At 30.8% G+C, this 17,878-nt stretch overlaps 1 protein-coding gene across 2 annotated transcripts in view; it reads left to right on the forward strand.

Annotated features, from left to right (window-relative positions):
* The first annotated feature begins 261 nt into the window (after nt 1–261).
* Nucleotides 262–17,878, forward strand: part of LOC106459642 (insulin-like growth factor-binding protein complex acid labile subunit) — a 29,104-nt gene continuing 11,487 nt past the window's right edge. The window contains exon 1 of one of the 2 annotated variants that reach the window (XM_022386173.1): nt 262–480. The gene's annotated coding sequence lies outside the window, so the exon portion shown is untranslated. Of the gene's footprint in view, nt 481–10,686; nt 10,890–17,878 lie in introns of those variants that run through there. The other variant, XM_022386172.1, reaches the window with a different exon arrangement.

The raw sequence follows: 17,878 nt of genomic DNA on the forward strand, positions 1-17,878 counted from the left end.
TAATTTTTTGTCACAGTATTTTATTTCAGTCTTACTCACTCATTCCTTGGGATCAGCACGGTAAATGGAGAAAACAGCGTGACGCTGACACCAGAGAATTCCCTCATGAAATGAGATTGCATCGGTTTTACATTGAAAATCTATACATATAGTCTTCATAAATACCCAGGGTGCGTCGTAATACAACGGAAGATTCTATTGATTGGTTCAGACGTGCTGAATGGATGGCTAGCACGAGAGTTTGAAGTTCAACGCTTATTCTGTTTTTGAATCCTTCTCAAGAACTGGAACACGAGAAGAGCATCTCATAATACTGGATGGAGAACGCTTGGGTAATGGACTACTGAAAGTTCTCACCGTTTTCAGGAAACAATCCCATTTAGACCTTCTCTGTGTATCAATAAGGCCGTCTGGGAATATTTGGTGAAAGTCTGAGTAAGGCACACAGCGTCTAACATTACTTGAACTGACGCATCAAAGGTAAAATTGTTTGAAATCACTCTGTGTTCTCGAAAGTAAGCTTGAATCATTTCACTTTATTTTTTCTTGGCCCACTAGCTTGACTTTTGTGATTTAATGGAAAAATTATAAGAGTTGAATCTCTTTATATATTATCTAGCTAAGAACGTTTTTATGAACTTTTTATTTGGTAAACAAGTAGGAAATACATATATATATATATTTAAATGAAAGCGTATATAGAACCAGTAAATTAGAATAGTGTTGTAATTTCTTGTTTCTATTTTCTGGTGAGCATCAATTTATTTTACAGCAAAAAGAAAATCAACAACCTTGTTTTTCATAGTAAATAATAAGTAATCAGTGACCGCACTTCAAGGAAATATTACCAATTGGGTCAGTGGTGTGTCTCCGAATTTACACCATTATAACCCGGGGTTCAATTGCAGACGGAGGACAGAGCGTAGATAGTCTGCTATATTACTTTGGGCTAAGAAAACAGCCAACCAAGAAAATATTTATCTACGATATTATTTTACACTGAAACATTAAATTTCTCAAACAAAGCTCTTTCCATCGCTCGGTGTTCCCGGTTTGGCGAAGTGTGCAGGTAATATATGTTTTACAACACAAACGGTTTGGCGAAGTGTGCGTGTAATATATGTTTTATAATACCATCATTTTGATAAAGAGTGATTCTTACTTTATAATAATTCTTTGAAAAAATTAATCTGTTGGTTAATATTTTCTTAACGATATATATGAAAATGCACTTTTGTACTATTGATTCTCTTTATTCTGGTTACTGATGTAGCAACAGCAACATCTCTAAAAACAATTTATTTGGTTAATGTAGTTTAACGGGAGCATTCCCTTTGTATATGTGATTCTTAGTATGCGTTGATCTGTTATATTTGTTTCTCATTAGCTACTTGCATGAGGTTATGTTTGTTATTCGTAGAAACTTCTTGCATAGAAGCAAGAGTAACTATTTAATGAAGCAAATCTATAAAGATAATAAACGCATGATTAAATATAGGGTTTCTAATAAGACTAACAGTTTGATCTGATCAAAGACTAAAAAATATCTACCTGAAAGAATCTGAGGTATGTAGATCTATATAGGTCTGATGGAATCTGAAGCTTTAAGGTAATAGAGGCCTAATCGAATCTAAGGTGTTAATAACGATAACTCCTTAATTGAATTGAATCAGTAATTTGCCAACGGAAGTTAAATGATAATAAATATAAGGCCTATTTAATTCCAGTAACTGACTGTTGTAACTGAAGACATCAAAACAATGATATGATAAGTCAGATAAGGTGCAAGTCCAATAACTAATTGAAGAATAATATATTTAAACAATACGTCGCACTATATTGGACCGTTAGGCCTCAAAATTGATAATCACCAAATGGAAACAGATGCATTAAAAACGCTAACCGTCCGAAGGAATATAAGTAGTCATCTAGTTTATTAATACTGATACATTAAAAATATGAGCTAACTAAACCAGTGTAACAGAAATTCTCCTCAGAGTTTTAGTTCCTTTTTGTTCGTTCATACAGTACTTTGTGTAATTAATATTAAAAATAAAGCAATATTGTGTCTTTATAATAATCTATATGTATGTATTACAAACCCCTGTACACTAGTGTTTTCGTCTCTCGTATGAATAGCAGAACTAACACTTGAATACATAATCCTGTCCCAAACAACTTTAAAGAAATATTTCAATTCCCTGAAAACTTTACTAGATATAACAATGCAACGGTGAAACTAAATGTTGTTTCAAGCCTGTGTGCTAAACTAGTCTTCAAGTCATATTATTTTGTACTTATACCCAAAAAACTGTGCTTCCGATAATAATGTACGTGTTTATTAATTGTTTAATAAATGCATCGAAAATGGCTGGTCGCACCCTAGTTTTAAAAATCCTTTATTTAGTCGAGTGCACATGTCATGAGAGTGAGGTTAACAAATTTCTGATATTCTGGTTTATACAGTAAAAGTAAATATATCCACATGTCATGAGCGTGAGATTAACGACTTTTTCGTATTATGGTATGTATAATAAAAGTAAACATGCCCGCATGTCATGAGCTGAGATTAATTAATTTGTAATATTCTGGTTTGTGCAGTAAAAGTAAATATGTCAACATGTCATAAGCATAAGGTTAACGAATTTCTGACATTCCAGTTTTATTTTGATCAAAATTAAAATCTATAAACTGAACTTATGCCACTACTTTGTTGAGCTATATACAAGCACTGTGCCATATAATAACTGTATAAGACACACACACACACAGAGTAAGTTTTTGATAATGTTAAGTCCCGGACGGGACTAGTAGAGACACGCCTACATAATAGATATGCTTAATATAATGTGATTATAAAGGCATCATTTGTTCTGTTAACTCTCCAAAGAATTAATTGTATAATTTTTTCTTTGTTCTAAGAAATAAAATGTATCTATTGTGTTGTTACGAACATAGTTATGTATGTTTAGCATAGTTTTGTCTTTTCTCTGAAAGTATTATTTCAGTTGCTATATTCAGTTACATAGGCAAGCTAAACTAGCAGTTGAATAACAAAACATAGCTGATTTCTAGAAGATTTCTTTCGCTTCTTGTTAAAACAACTTAGTATATTAATCAAGTCAAACGTAAACCCCCTTAATAAGATCCAGTAATGTTACATCTCAGTGCCATTAAAAGTAACACTTTTTAAGAACAAAACCATTGGATGTTCAACCTCTATTAATCTGTATCTTCATAAACATTTTATCTGGCTCGATAACAGTCTTCCATTTCTTTTGTTTACTTATATATGTTTTTCTCATTGAATATAGAAAGCCGTCTTACTAAAAGTCTTTCGGAAACTTCCACAATATCTTTCCATTAAAGCATTGTAATATAAATGTATAAATTACCTGTTCTTTTCAGACTTTTGTGTAACAATTGAGAAAATGTTTTTTACACTCTGCTTTCCTACTGAAATTAAAATCTTTTGTAACTAAAATTTACATATGAGAGTAATAAATGCTATTTGACTGTTTGCTTTTTTCATAAAATGATATTTTAAGTAAGAGCCGGTGAGTGTAATCATGTATGTTTCCCTATGGAAAAGTAATAAGCTTGGCGTTGTTCTCTTCGTTTTCAAGACTTACCCGCTAAAATAAATTTCAGTTACCTTAGAAATACGTACCATTCATGGTTGATTAGAGAACCAAGTTACAGTCTTTGGGAAATTTATGTTATGCAACCACATTGTTAAACAATGACAACAAACTAGCTAGTTGGTCTAACCAATAGGTTAAATCACATTATCTGACGACGATACCAACCATGTTGTCTAAATATGCTGTTAAACAAGGACGACAAACCATGCTGTTAAACAATGATAACAAACCAAGATGTCAATGTACACAATGTATTGTGTAGCGACAATATCAACCATGTTGTCTAAATATGCTGTTAAACAAGGACGACAAACCATGCTGTTAAACAATGATAACAAACCAAGATGTCAATGTACACAATGTATTTTGTAGCGACAATATCAACCGCGTTGTCTAAACATGCTGTTACTCAATGATAACAAACTAGGTTGTCTCACCAAGATGTCAAATTGTATTGTATAGCGAGAGTGTCAACCGTGTTGTTTAACCATGCTTTTACTTAACGTTGACAACCCATGTGGGCTAACTATGCTATTAAACAATGAATACAAACCATGTTAGCCAACTATGCAATAATATTTGTCAAAGGATCTTGTAAAAAATCATGCTAAAATCGTTATAAAATCATGCTAGGAAATCATGTTGTCAAAAATACTTACAAACTACATTGTCGAACAATACATACAAACCAAATTATCTAACCACACTACAAAATAATCACGTATTACCATGCTGTAAAGCTATGCTGTTACACCACGTTTAAAAATTCGTTAATGAAACAAGTTGTGAAATAATGTTGACAAGCCAATTGCTCAACCATTCTGACAATATTTCTAGAACCATTCTGTCAAGTAGGATAAGTGGGTAGAATTTCGACTGAAGTTCAGAACAATAAGTAATTGCAAGTTAAAATGTACGTATAGGAAAATGGGATTTCAACTGTGTGGGAAAAGGGTATTATCGTTTGATAGCTTTTTTTTTCAAAATGAAGAGACTAAGTGAAAAATACGATATTCAATGGTTGTATTGAAAGATATCTAATTAACATAATTAGCTCGTATGGGATGTTTTTGAAGTTTAAGTTTGTTTGTAGTTAATCACAAAGCTACATAATGGGCTATCTGTGCTCTGCCCACCACGGGTATCGAAACCTAGTTTCTAGCATTGTAAGTCCGCAGGCATGCCGCTGTGCCACGAGGGGGTACATCAAAGTCTATTTAAGTGAGTGCAAAATAAATTTATTTTAAAATAATTGCTATTGCACTAATTAATTATTTGAACTACAACGTTTTTATATTGTTTTAGTTTTGTTTTGATATTTATTGTATTTACTATCCAGAAATGGTTAAACGGTGGTTAGAGCAATGGACTCGCAATCTGTGCTAGTGAGCAAGTGAGCTAGGCATTTAAAGTATTGTCCTGATGTTTATTGTACTTACCATCCAGAGATGGTTAAGCGCAAGCAAGTGGGCTAGGCATTTAAAGTATTGTCCTGATGTTTATTGTACTTACCATCCAGAGATGGTTAAGCGCAAGCAAGTGGGCTAGGCAGTTACAGTGCTAAAGTATTGTCCTGATGTTTATTGAAGATGGTTTTAAAAAATGCAAAATGCTAAGTTGGTGCATTAATAAAGATTAATAAAAGAGCTAAAATGCTGACAAATAACCTAATAGATATTTGGAATGTATTAAATATAATTTCCTAAGATGGTTAACTAAAAACAAAATGTTTTAGCTCCTTAGTTTTTCGTTGTATTCTTTCTTAATTTAACTTTGCATAGTTTTCACTCTTATATCCTGAACATATTTTTACAATTCATTATTGAAATACAACTTATCACTAATATGTCAGAAAGTAATTGTATTCTTAAATTAGGCTTAAACTAGCTCTATAATCTGCTCTAAAGATTGTTTATACATGTAAGGAATTATAGCATGACTTTAATTAAAACTGAAAGATATACTGCTTGTTTGGGGGGAGGGATGTATTCCGATATTAAAAGCTTTTTTATGGTGAAAAATACATTTCATCAAACACAAGGTTCCATAATAGCTTATAGCTTTGCTTAGGGGCAAAATCCTGCGTTGTTTGTAGACTCGAATAACTGTCGAGGCGGAAGAAAATAATTGAAATATAATGAGGATGATAGTTTTAAACCTTTTACTATGACTCAACTTATGCTATTGGACAAATTATTACTTACATTTATCACACGAAACGTGCATTTCTTTAAAAAAAAGTTTCATTACCAGAAAAGTAATTTGTAAAATGTGCTACTTACGCTACCACTACCAGTACACACTGGTTTCACATATAGTATGAATAATCTGATGTATTGGGTAATAGCTGCATATAATGTTTTAATATATAATTTATGTGCTTTATTTAGAGATAAAATTGGTCTCTTGTTTCCTAAGTCGCTTGGACTTAGCACTTCATGGTATTCAAAATGTTTCACATATAAGAGAATGTTTAGGAACAGTTAAAATGTTCTAAAAATAAACTTCAGCTTTTCTAGGAGTTGAAAAAAAAAACCAAGACGTTTCACATATTTTGACAATTAGTTATTCAAGTATGACAAATAACGATTTAAGAAAGCACAACTAATACAAGTAAAGGATATCTGTTTTATCTTTATTTCACACCCACTATTAAAGATGACTTCTGTTTACAAAAATTAAAACTAACGTACATTCTACTGTATTGCTCTTTTTTTCCAATTGAGTAAGCATCGCTGAGAAACGAAACGTCATGGTATAGAATTTCTTTTTCAGTTCCCAGAGGGAAGTTGAAGTTTTTCAGAACTGATAAATAATTGAGCTCCCCTTTAAATATATTCATCTCAACTCATTTTAGCCGTTTTTCTTTTTATCAAGCTATAAGTGTAAACTGCATTAGAAAAATTCTGAAAAACACACCCACGTGCATAAGCAAGTATGAAAATAAAAAGTGTCATCCATGAAACAAAAGCATTCGAAAACTGATTTTTGTTTTAAATTACACATAAATGGATCTCGTTATGTATCTCAGTAAATTTCCTTCAGGTGACTTAAGCCTTAAAAACTGTGATGGCAGGGGTCGACATTTTGGAATTGATATTAATGCTCTGAAGACGCTTGTTGAGTCTGACCCAAGGCAACACACTTGTGAAATGGTCCTGAACTTGCATGTCTCTCATGAAACAATACGTAAACATCCAAGGAATAACATATAGGGAAACTTTATAATGAAGGTGTTTGGGTGCCTCATCAACTCTCTGATGATCATCATTTCCAACGTTTGAACATTGCCTTCTCTCTTCTGGCGCATAATGCACGTGAACCATTCGGGACAGAATCAAGATCTTCATCAGAAATGCCCATCACTCGTAAATTGCAAAAGTGTTCTTCTTCTCCACGACAATGCACGTCCACATGTGGCATGTTTGACGCAACACAAGATTATGAAGTTGGGTTGGGAAGTTCTCCCCCACTTACCATATTTTACAGATATGGCACCATCAAATTACCACCTTTTTTTTCTTCGCTGCAACATTATCTTAATGGGAAAACATATGTAAGTGTAGAAGGTGTTAAAGAGGACATCGACATGTTTTTTGCTTCAAAGCCAAGTAATTTTTTTAATCAGGGCATTAATAACCTGATTGTAAGATGGAAAGTATCATCGAAAACAATGGAGACTATTTCATTTAATAAATGTTTTTTGATATATAAGTTGTTCGGGTTTTTTCATCTAAAAAAATAGCGAAATTAATTTCTTGACTACCTAATAGATACAATTCACTTAACATAAAGCTAGCTTGCTCTATGTTCACACGCCGAGGTTTCCACCGATGAAGTTATATAATGTTTTCGTAAAAATACTAATTTCCGATGTGAATCCACTGAAGTTAAATGTTCGCAATCTATAAACGTTTCTGGTGAAATATCTGAAGTTTCAGATTAATAACCGTTATAATAATCACAGTTTTAGCTTCTGAATTTATAGCACACCAACTATAGCAAACCAATAATATATATTGTCTTTTGGCGCGGCGCATTGATTGTATTTATAGGTGTGAGGAGAGTTTCTCGAAATTTCAGCTTACGTAACAATATAAACGATACACTAGCGTTTATGTACTCACATATGTTGTTGATTCTTACACTTGAGAATTTTCTACAATTTTAGTGAATAGGCAGGAATTTCGCAATACAGATTTATCAGTATAAGTTATGTAAATTTTTAAATATAAATTTAACTTAAACTAACATCGATACTAAAATATATATAGGATAGTAAATCCTTCCCACAGGTAACTGAAATATTGTTTAAAACATTCCTTCGGCAAATCTATCTCAAGTACACTGGCTCTATGAACATTGTGAAACATTTTATCGAATGGCGAAAGCGCTACATCCTGCGTTCAGATTTCAAGTCAAAGTTTATGAACAGGAAAAAAAATTGTTAACCTGTTGATTGTTATTTGTTTTAGGATTTACATTTGTATGCTGTTTGAAGATTTACATTAACTTATAAGATACCTTCTGACAGCAAGGTGAGAAAATAAAGCTAACAATCACAATACATATTGTTATTAAACGTTATCTTAACACTTATTTAAAATTATATGTTATGCTGTGTTGTAATGTAACGTCCGTCCGATTAATACTGATGCTTTTCCTGGACCTATTCGTTGATTTGTCATTCTTTGTAATCCCATGTAGTATATAGTATTGCTTAATAAAGAAATAATTCACTGTTACCATGGTAAATGTATTAAAATACATATAACTAGAACTTCTACGCTCTTGGGAAAATGGTAAAAGTAAGAAATAATTTAAAAACAAAAGAAACTATATATAAATAAATTTCCTGTACCGTATTTTTTTTTCCATTGTGGTAAGTTTCTTTTTACACTTCTATTAATACCTGCGCGTCAAACTGTACAAGTCAGGCAAAGGATTGAATAGGAATGTCTATATAATATCAGCTCACTATTCAAGTTGGTTATATGTTGTTCCTAAAAAAGATGTGTATTCTCAACGATATGTGTGCTTTAAACTCTAAAGTTCTTGAATTCTCCTTACTAAGAAGTCATAAGACATATACAAATATATGATTGGATTTGATTAAAAGTATTTGCTGAAATAAGAAAAAAGTATTCTGTATAGTATATGAAAATATTGTTACTGCACACTAGAGTTTTGATTCTTGTAAAATTTGCTGAACCTCGTGTTAGAATGTAAAAAAAAAAGTCTTATTTTCAAAACCTGCTTATATATGGAAAATATATATAACAAAATACAGAAATTTTCGTTGCTGCCTGTGAAAAGAATGAATACAATGTACTCAAGAATCCGAGAAGCAAATATATCACAATAAACATTATATAAATAGATAGATAGATCATTACTCGCACAGAAACACGGGAAAAACAGATTATAACAAGTTTACAAAATAAAACCAGACGGAGATAGTCAAAACAATTACTGTAACAAGTAGAGTTGTAATGAAAAATCACACAAAAATTAGCTCAGAAAAATAAAGAATATATTGATAAGATGCGTATTTCTACTGATGTTTAGTTCATACATAACACTTCGTAGTTTTTCTTGTTTTAGTGTTAATTGATCTTTTCTTATCATGCACGAAAATACATAAGAAATTGAACTCACAAGAGAATCATCTTTAAACTTTGCTACGTCCACCATAATTGTTTCCTAAGTAAAATATTTACGATAACTAATTCCTTCATGAACCATTTTCGATTAAAATTTTTTTACAAATGAAGAAAAGGAATGGCCAGCATAGCTTCAGCCTATAAAATAGCATCTTTCGATAAATGAGGGTCTCAGTCTTAATGAGACGAATTCTAAGTTGTGTTATTGTGTCAAGTCAACACAATATGAAGATGAGGTTCTAACGTTTTAAACAAACGAGACATGTAACCACTCAAATTGTTAACCATTATTATACGTTACTGAGGACACGGGAACCAAACCTTTCGTAAATGTTTGTTATATTTATAGTTTACATAAAGTATTTCCAGAGTAGTCTGTACAGCTTTATTAAATGTATTAATTACATATCTGCACAATACATAGTGAAAAATCACTTGAAATATTAAAACCAATGAAAATTTTGCGTTCGAATAAAAAATATTATTATAATACTTAAAATAAATATACTTTGGCTCACTAACTACTTTTCTCTGTGATATATATGTGTGTGTTTGTTGATTCGAGAAATCAGAAACGTGTCACTTCTCATCAAAAACTTTGTATTACGCGTTGTTTTCAACCAATATGGTTTCAGTCGTAAATTCAATCTCATATTTTCTTCATCTATATTTCGAGAATAATACTGTCAAACATTTTGAACAGAAGATATTTTTTTCTTGGATCGGTGCAGAATGTTTTATTGTTTATGAAAAATTCAGACTTTCATGTGTGCTTAACATACGTACCTGTGTTTTATATAACTACACTGTAGATGTCAGAATCTTTCGAAACGTGCAGTAAAGTACAGTATGAAACTTTATAAATATCTGTTATTGTTGTCGAATCTTAAGAGTAGCTGAAAAACAAAATCAAATTATTCTTCCATCAGTTCTAAGTTAACAGTAAGTTTACGGACTTACAACGGTAAAATTTGGGGTTCGATTCCCCACGGTAAACAAGAGACCAGACGGCCCATTGTGTAGTTTTGCATTAAAATAATAATTACAAACAATTTTCTTAGTCAGGTACTGATAAAGTTAATGAATAAAATAATTCTATACACCTAAAAGATTCTCATAATACTAATTTTTAACGTATGCTTTTGGAAAATATTTCTATATCTGTAAACTAATTGGATAAAATATGTCATCTCTGTGAATTGCCTGATGACAGACGAGAAAAAGCAGCCCTAACGGCAATCACGAATCACTGCTTCAGCTAGTCACGTGATCAAGTACGTTCCTTTATAACACACGAACCAAGAAGCAGACGTTCAATCAGCATCATGCCTGCTCATGTGCAGGAGCATGAAAAAGCTCCTTTCAGGCTCGACTTTTGGTTTCTCACACTCCAACAACAATAATATAAAAGAAGAGAGAAAAATGATAATTATAATATTATCAGTAAATTAACTTTTACAGATAAATTTCTTATTTACTGTAGTATGACAAGCATTAAAACTCACAACTGAACACTTGTCCGAGAAGTTCATATTCACTTGCAATGAAAAGAATCACCAAAGAAAAATTCTTCTGTCAAAAGGTAAGTAAACTTCAGATATAACATTTAAAGGAGACGAAAGTCGAAGCTTTGTGTATTATCCTAAATACTACTTTCGCTCTCATTTAACGCTGAGACACACGTTTAAGAAATAAGAACAAATAATTCCAGCAATGTTTTAGGAGAGTTCAGCTTTCGGGTAACTTAATTAATTGTTAGAATTATATTTGGTAAATCCAACAATGTTTTATAGAGATCAGATTCCGGATAAATTATCTAATTGTTATAATTACATTTGTTAATCCAACAGTGTTTTAGAGAGCACAGATTCCGAGGAAGTTAACTAATTGTTTATAATTACTTTTGGTAGCTAACAAAAGTTCTTCGTTTTAAAATGGAATAAGTTTTAAAACTACATAAGCTGCAATGGTGCTTTATAAAAGCAATATTAATATTTAAGCAGCGCATTTATTTCACAGATGTAAAAAAAAAAAAATCATTATTCTCACTGACATTTTAACTCTGTGAAATGTATATAACGAGGCTATATTACAAATTTATTTTATTTTCACCGAAGATAAAACTGAAAATATATTCTGTGATGTAGAGGCCTAATGCATTATTTGATTTGCCGAACCCTCTACTGTGGTCTGCAACTTCGCCTATTCAAGATTCATCAGCACAGATTGAGTCAGTAAACCAAAGAAATACAGTTAGGCCTCTAATAATGGTTATGTGTATATAATTTTTATGGATTTTTCTTTACATCCCCACATTTTAGTTACTATATGTTGACCTAAATACTACTCAAAAATCACATAAGTGTCTAAAACAAAAAGACATAAATAAGCTAATTTGATATCTATACTTAAAATGTTAAATAACCTGTATACCTCAATTAAAGGTAATTAATATTATTAAAGGATTGAAAAATAAAATTCAACTGAAGGATTAATGTGAATTATGTAAAGTTTCATGTAGTTGTGATTTTTTGTAAAAATGCAGTTGCTAAACTAAAAACGAGTGATTCGATCTTGGCTAACCATGTGACGAACTTTCACATGTCATTGATTAGAACAATGACAAATTATTTAAACTAGTGAATTTAAAGAACAAATTAAATATAAGAGAGTCATTAAAACCGTTAAAAAATAAAATGATTTTGAATAGAGATTTAGGTCCAGTTCCACAGAAGTGAATTTCTGGAATTCTATATTGTAAATGGCGCCACTCTAGAACATGTTAATTGTACACGTAAATTGATTCCAGTACATAAACGAACCTCACGTGTCCTTCTTTGTCTCCTGAAGATGGTGGACTATGTTGCCGACCGAAACGTGTAGAGCATGTAAACGTTGGTGTTGTGATGCTTATTGAAAGTATAAGTCACTGATTTCAAAATGTCACTTTTATTGTAAATCGACTACTTTGTATGACTAGCTGTCATAAACTTTTTTACATACAGATAAAAGATTTCTTAACTCTACTGTCATTGTTTTATGTCAGTTGAATTTCTAACAATGACTTAAATATATTTACTGTTTTGTTTAGCCCCACAGGCTCGACGGTAAGCTTGATGGATTGTAGCACTAAAATATGAAGTTCAATCCCTACGGTGGACACAACACCGTAGCCCATTGTGCAGTTTTGCGTTTAAAGAAACAAACATACAAATTGTATTCCTTAGTTTTTAGTGTTTACAATATCATATTGTTTGTTATCTAACTAACTGTTAATAAGTGTCATATTTTATGAAAAATGACTCAGTTTTAAAAACTTATTTTTATTATTTAGTCGTAGAAGAAAAAATCTTTCCATAATATTTTGCATCAGCACTACAGATAGTAATGATCGAGAACTGAAAATATACTCGGCATTTTACTAATTACGATTTCAAACCTGAAAATATGAGCCAAGAATCATTACAACAAAATCTCACATTCTCTATTATGGATTTACAGGGAAGATTGTACAACCGAGGTTTATAACGAACAGTATTTCTTTAAACATCAAAGTTACCGACTTTATTTCATCATAGCAAACACTTTTATGTTTTTGTCTCATCCAATAGTTATTGTAGGTAATTGGACAAAACAATGGAAAAAATTACTCATTTTGTGTGTAAAATACAAAGGAAATCTCAAGCAGTAATTAAAATAATTAACAGTGATAATCACCATATATGTTTTTAATCTTCTTTACTCGACTTATATGTTACTAGTAACCATGAACTTTTAAAGAGCTTGGTGTACATAAACTTTAGATGCATGTGTTTAAAAATTAGATAGGTTAAAGACATTATTAGTAATTATAGGGTTAATGTTTTCATGATAGACTCTATCAAAGAACAGTTCACAAAGACTGTTTTGTTCTGTAATTTGTTGTATTTTTTATGTTTAACTAGGTTATTTAACAAGCGTATTTGGATCTACCATCGATGAATACTGAGATTTCATCAGTTACATTTGTTAGATATAAAATGTATTCTATTTATGTTATAATCTTTTAGAAAAAATGCTCTAACGCTGTATATTGTCTTATAAGTTCAAGAATGATATATATTTATCAATAACTTAAGATTAATATAAGTAATATGTGGTCATTACGATTTTATACCTCAAATTCATTCTTTCTTTAATATATATATATTCTGAAATCAAATATGACTGTCTGATGTTATTCGTTACTCAAATATAACTTTTTATTTTTATATAAATGTTGTGATACTTATCAAGGATTTTTACTCCGACGAATGTGTTTTAATTAATAATATATTGATGTCAAAATATTTTTTACGCAATATTGTTGAACAGAACTGTTAAAGATGAGCTTCTATTTTTAAACAAGAAAGCTGATGATTAATTATTAAATATTATTTGTTTTATCAAGTCGCTATTGATTTAGCTTAAACTTAACAAATACTAAAATTACTTTCACGATCTTTTGTTGTATAATTTGATAATTTTTGAAATAGATTTCTCGTGGAATAGACAACAATCCGGAAATACTATCCTTGCTACTCAATTTGTGATTCATGAGGCTCTTTTAACATAAAAATTACTAAATTTCAATTTCGGTTAGTTATTTCACAGTTAAATTCTAAATTTCCAGAACGATTTATTATAATCAATGTTGCTATTTGGGTATTATCAAGATGTGTAACAAACTATGTTTAAATATGATGCTAGATGCACAACCAGACCGAAATAACAAGGGGACGTATTGATTAAAGGTTGTTATTAGATTTTTATTTGTTTGAAGTTAAGAAATATGGCAAGCAAACCTTTATTTTTTTTCTAAAAAAGAGAATGTGCAGAAAGTTATATAACTATGAAACACAAGAAATATAATCAACATTAATAGATACATATACAATATGACGCAATGAAAATTAGTACATCAATGTGTTTTGTCTTAAGAATATGTTTCCGGAGTTAAAAATAAAATCATGGTTTAAGTTACGAAATTTTTATTTTTAAATACACACACAAATATATATATATATATATATATATAGTTTTAATATTTTAACAATTGTTAAATGATTCGGGTGCCAAAATTAAAATATTTGAATTTTATATTTATAAATTTTTCTTGTAAAGGTTCTAGTCATAAAAACATTATAAATGCCTTGGGCATTTTACTTTTTATCAACATGATAGATTATGCATATCAACCTTCCTGCTATTGATCTGTTTGACTTATAGCATTTTTCCTATTTCTAATCAATACAACGGCGTTTCGCGGTTTGTAAGTAGAAATTATGGAGTCAGATATCAATTTTCTCTCACATTTATTAAGAAACCTTAGGGGTTCTGGTACTAACCATGTCTTTATCTAACAATCATTAAGGATATCATGCTGCATATAGTTATGTATAGTTAAGTTAGAATGTATAGTAATGATAGTAATTAATACTTAATACCAAAACTCGTTACGCTATAATTTAATATTACTCAAAAACGTAGGTCACAACCTGCTATCTTATTACCAAAACACTTGTCAAAGACTAGCTCCACGAGAACGTAATAATAGTAGAAACAAAACTAGAAAAATGGTATTCCACATCATAGTACAAACACTAAGTGAAAACAGTTTGACTAGTGATTCACAATGTAAAAAAATATACAAGTCATAATGTATTAAAATCGCTTATTAAAAACGTACATTTGTAATAAATTGTCTCTGTAGAAAGCAGAATGAAACAGTTCACATTTATAAAAAAAGAGGGAAATATTAATTCCCTAAAATGAACATACTGAGTAATACGAGGAACTGATAACTGACATTTTAATATTTCACTTACTTGTAATGATAAGGCCCATTCTACAATAAAATATTCTAAATAGAAAAATATAATATGCAAAACTTCTTTAAAACATTGCTATGTCTATAATAGTAGTAATAAGACGTAATAAGTGAAATTTTGGCCCACAGTCTAATATTAACAACTGATAATAGCTAATTCCATTTGAATTTATTACTAGCTTTTTAAATAATATCTTCAAGATAAACACTTGACAATAACCTCTTCATTATATTGTATAACTAGATATTTAAATAACATTCATAAAATAATATAAACATTTCACAAATGATATTAACTATGATCAGAGTAAGCAGTTTACTTACAGTGAAACTAAAACTCAACCTGGCAAAAAGTACAGCTAATTAAACATACGTTTCTTACGTTTCTATTTACATAGATTATAATGCATTGTTTTGTCAGTTAGATACCACACTGTTAACAATATTTTCGGCCATAAACCCAAATATTTTATTACTACATTTTTAAAAGACTGTCATAAAGTAATTTTACTATTTCATAAAGACAAACTTCAAAGTAATGTATATGAGTATATGGGCATAAGATAAGATCATTACTTGAAAAGGTTTATTTGTTTGTTTCCGAATTTTTGCTCAAAGCTAAATAAAAGGTTGTCTACACGTAGACGTCCGTACGTTTGAACATGTATGTAAGAGAAGGAAAGCGTAGTCAACAGTTCCCACCACAAATTCTTCAGCTACTCTTGTCTGAACGAATAGCGGGATTTGATCGTCATTCTTATAGTGCAACCACAGCCCCAAGGTGCGGAGGTCGTTTTTGCGGAAACGCAACACCAAATATTAATAATTGGATTTACAATACGAGTACACTAGCAACTAAGCCTCGCCCGCTCCCACTGGAATAAAAGATAAATTCAAATGGAGTCATTATAAGATTTTTTTTAAATATAGGTTGTACGGTGATATCCACACTACATAATGATCAGTTCACAAAGTGCTCAAAATATAAATGAATAAATATATATATATATATGACATATAAATTCATATACTTAATAGATCCCATAAAAGCCATTTTAACGATCTATTAATTTTATAAACATATTATAGAGTATTTATCTATGATTTAACCTAAGCGCTTGGTACATTTTCGTACTTATGTCTAGCACAGAGCAATATACATTACGTTTATTATAAACTTTAACTTTAGCTAAGACGAACTTCTCATAATTTGCAATCCATAAAAAAATAAAATATATTGGTACTAATATTTTCTTGATTATTACAAACTCATTAAAGATCTGTAAATAGTCATGTGTCAACATTATCGGTACAAAATACGTATATATATAAGAAATATTTCACATTTATGTGACGGTAACGTATTATAAACATAAATATGTGAATTTTGCAACTGATATCTTGTTCAAATGTAATTAAAAATTGTTCATGCTTCACCACATTTAATTATAAAGGTGTTTACTATGTTTCTTACTTTAAACAATTATTTCTTAAAGGTACAATGTGGTAAATTTGTAATTAGTTTAATACTTATAACTACAATATAGTAAATCGCTTTCGAGAAAAATTTATAAGGTAGTATTAATATTGTTAGATATGACAACCATCAATAATTTTAGATTTTTAAATGTATTTTGAACAACAGCTTCCCACCATATTTAATTTTGTATCTTGCTAAGGAAATTCTTTATATTCGAGTCCTCTGTCCGTTGTGAATAACGGTCTGGCTGTAAATAAAAATCCAGAGTCATGGCTTTTAATGGACTATTATATTTTTTATTTTTCTGACGGTTTAACTTGATTATGAATACACGAGTGGTCAAAACGTTTCAAAAGTTAAAAATAGATAAAATAATCCACTTAAAAAGCTGTGTCTCTGGGCTTTTATTTAAAGTATACACTGGATTTCTTCTCCTTGGGCCCGGCATGGCCAGGAGGTTAGGGCGGTCGACTCGTAATCCGCAGGTCGCAGGTTCGAATCCCCGTCACACCAAACCCCACGCCCTTTCAGCCGTGGGGGCGTTATAATGTGACGGTCAATCTTACTATTCGTTGGTAAAAGAGTAGTCCAAGAGTTGGCGGTAGGTGGTGATGACTAGCTGCCTTCCCTCTACTCATACACTGCGAAATTAGGGACGACTAGCGCAGATAGCCCTCGTGTAGCTTTGTGCGACATTCAAAACAAATAAACAAATCTTCTCCTTATGACAAATGTCTGGCTTCTCAATGCACGGTGAAATAGATGGCAGATATCGCAAATGTAATTTATATTTTTACTAGAAATCTCTTGTATAAAATATAAGTTGCATGGAGTTGTACCGTACAAAGTAACGAAATTGTTTTAGGCTATTTTTCTTGTAATATTTGTGAACGAATAAAAATATCAATAACGGTTTTAGAATTGCTATGAATACCTTTAGAGGTTCGATGAAAAATGTTGTAAGTAAAATGTCGTAATTACAGTAAAAATAGTCGTAATATGTCATGTACATTTCCACTCAACATAATATGCTCATCACGTTATTAAAGTTGTGAGTGTATGTATATCGAGACTGTAAAAAAATTATATCCTTTGATATATATTTTTAATAACACCTTCAGGCACAGCCTTGGCACTAGCAGATCTTTTACTTAGAAAAGTATTTCGTGGAGTTCGTACTTAAGAAACATTCAAGAACAAAAAACAATTTGTAACTGGCAGTTGATTTATGGCTTAAAAATCA

This window comes from Limulus polyphemus, unplaced genomic scaffold, assembly GCF_000517525.1.
Source record: "Limulus polyphemus unplaced genomic scaffold, Limulus_polyphemus-2.1.2 Scaffold642, whole genome shotgun sequence".
NCBI classification, from domain to species: Eukaryota; Metazoa; Arthropoda; class Merostomata; order Xiphosura; family Limulidae; genus Limulus; species Limulus polyphemus.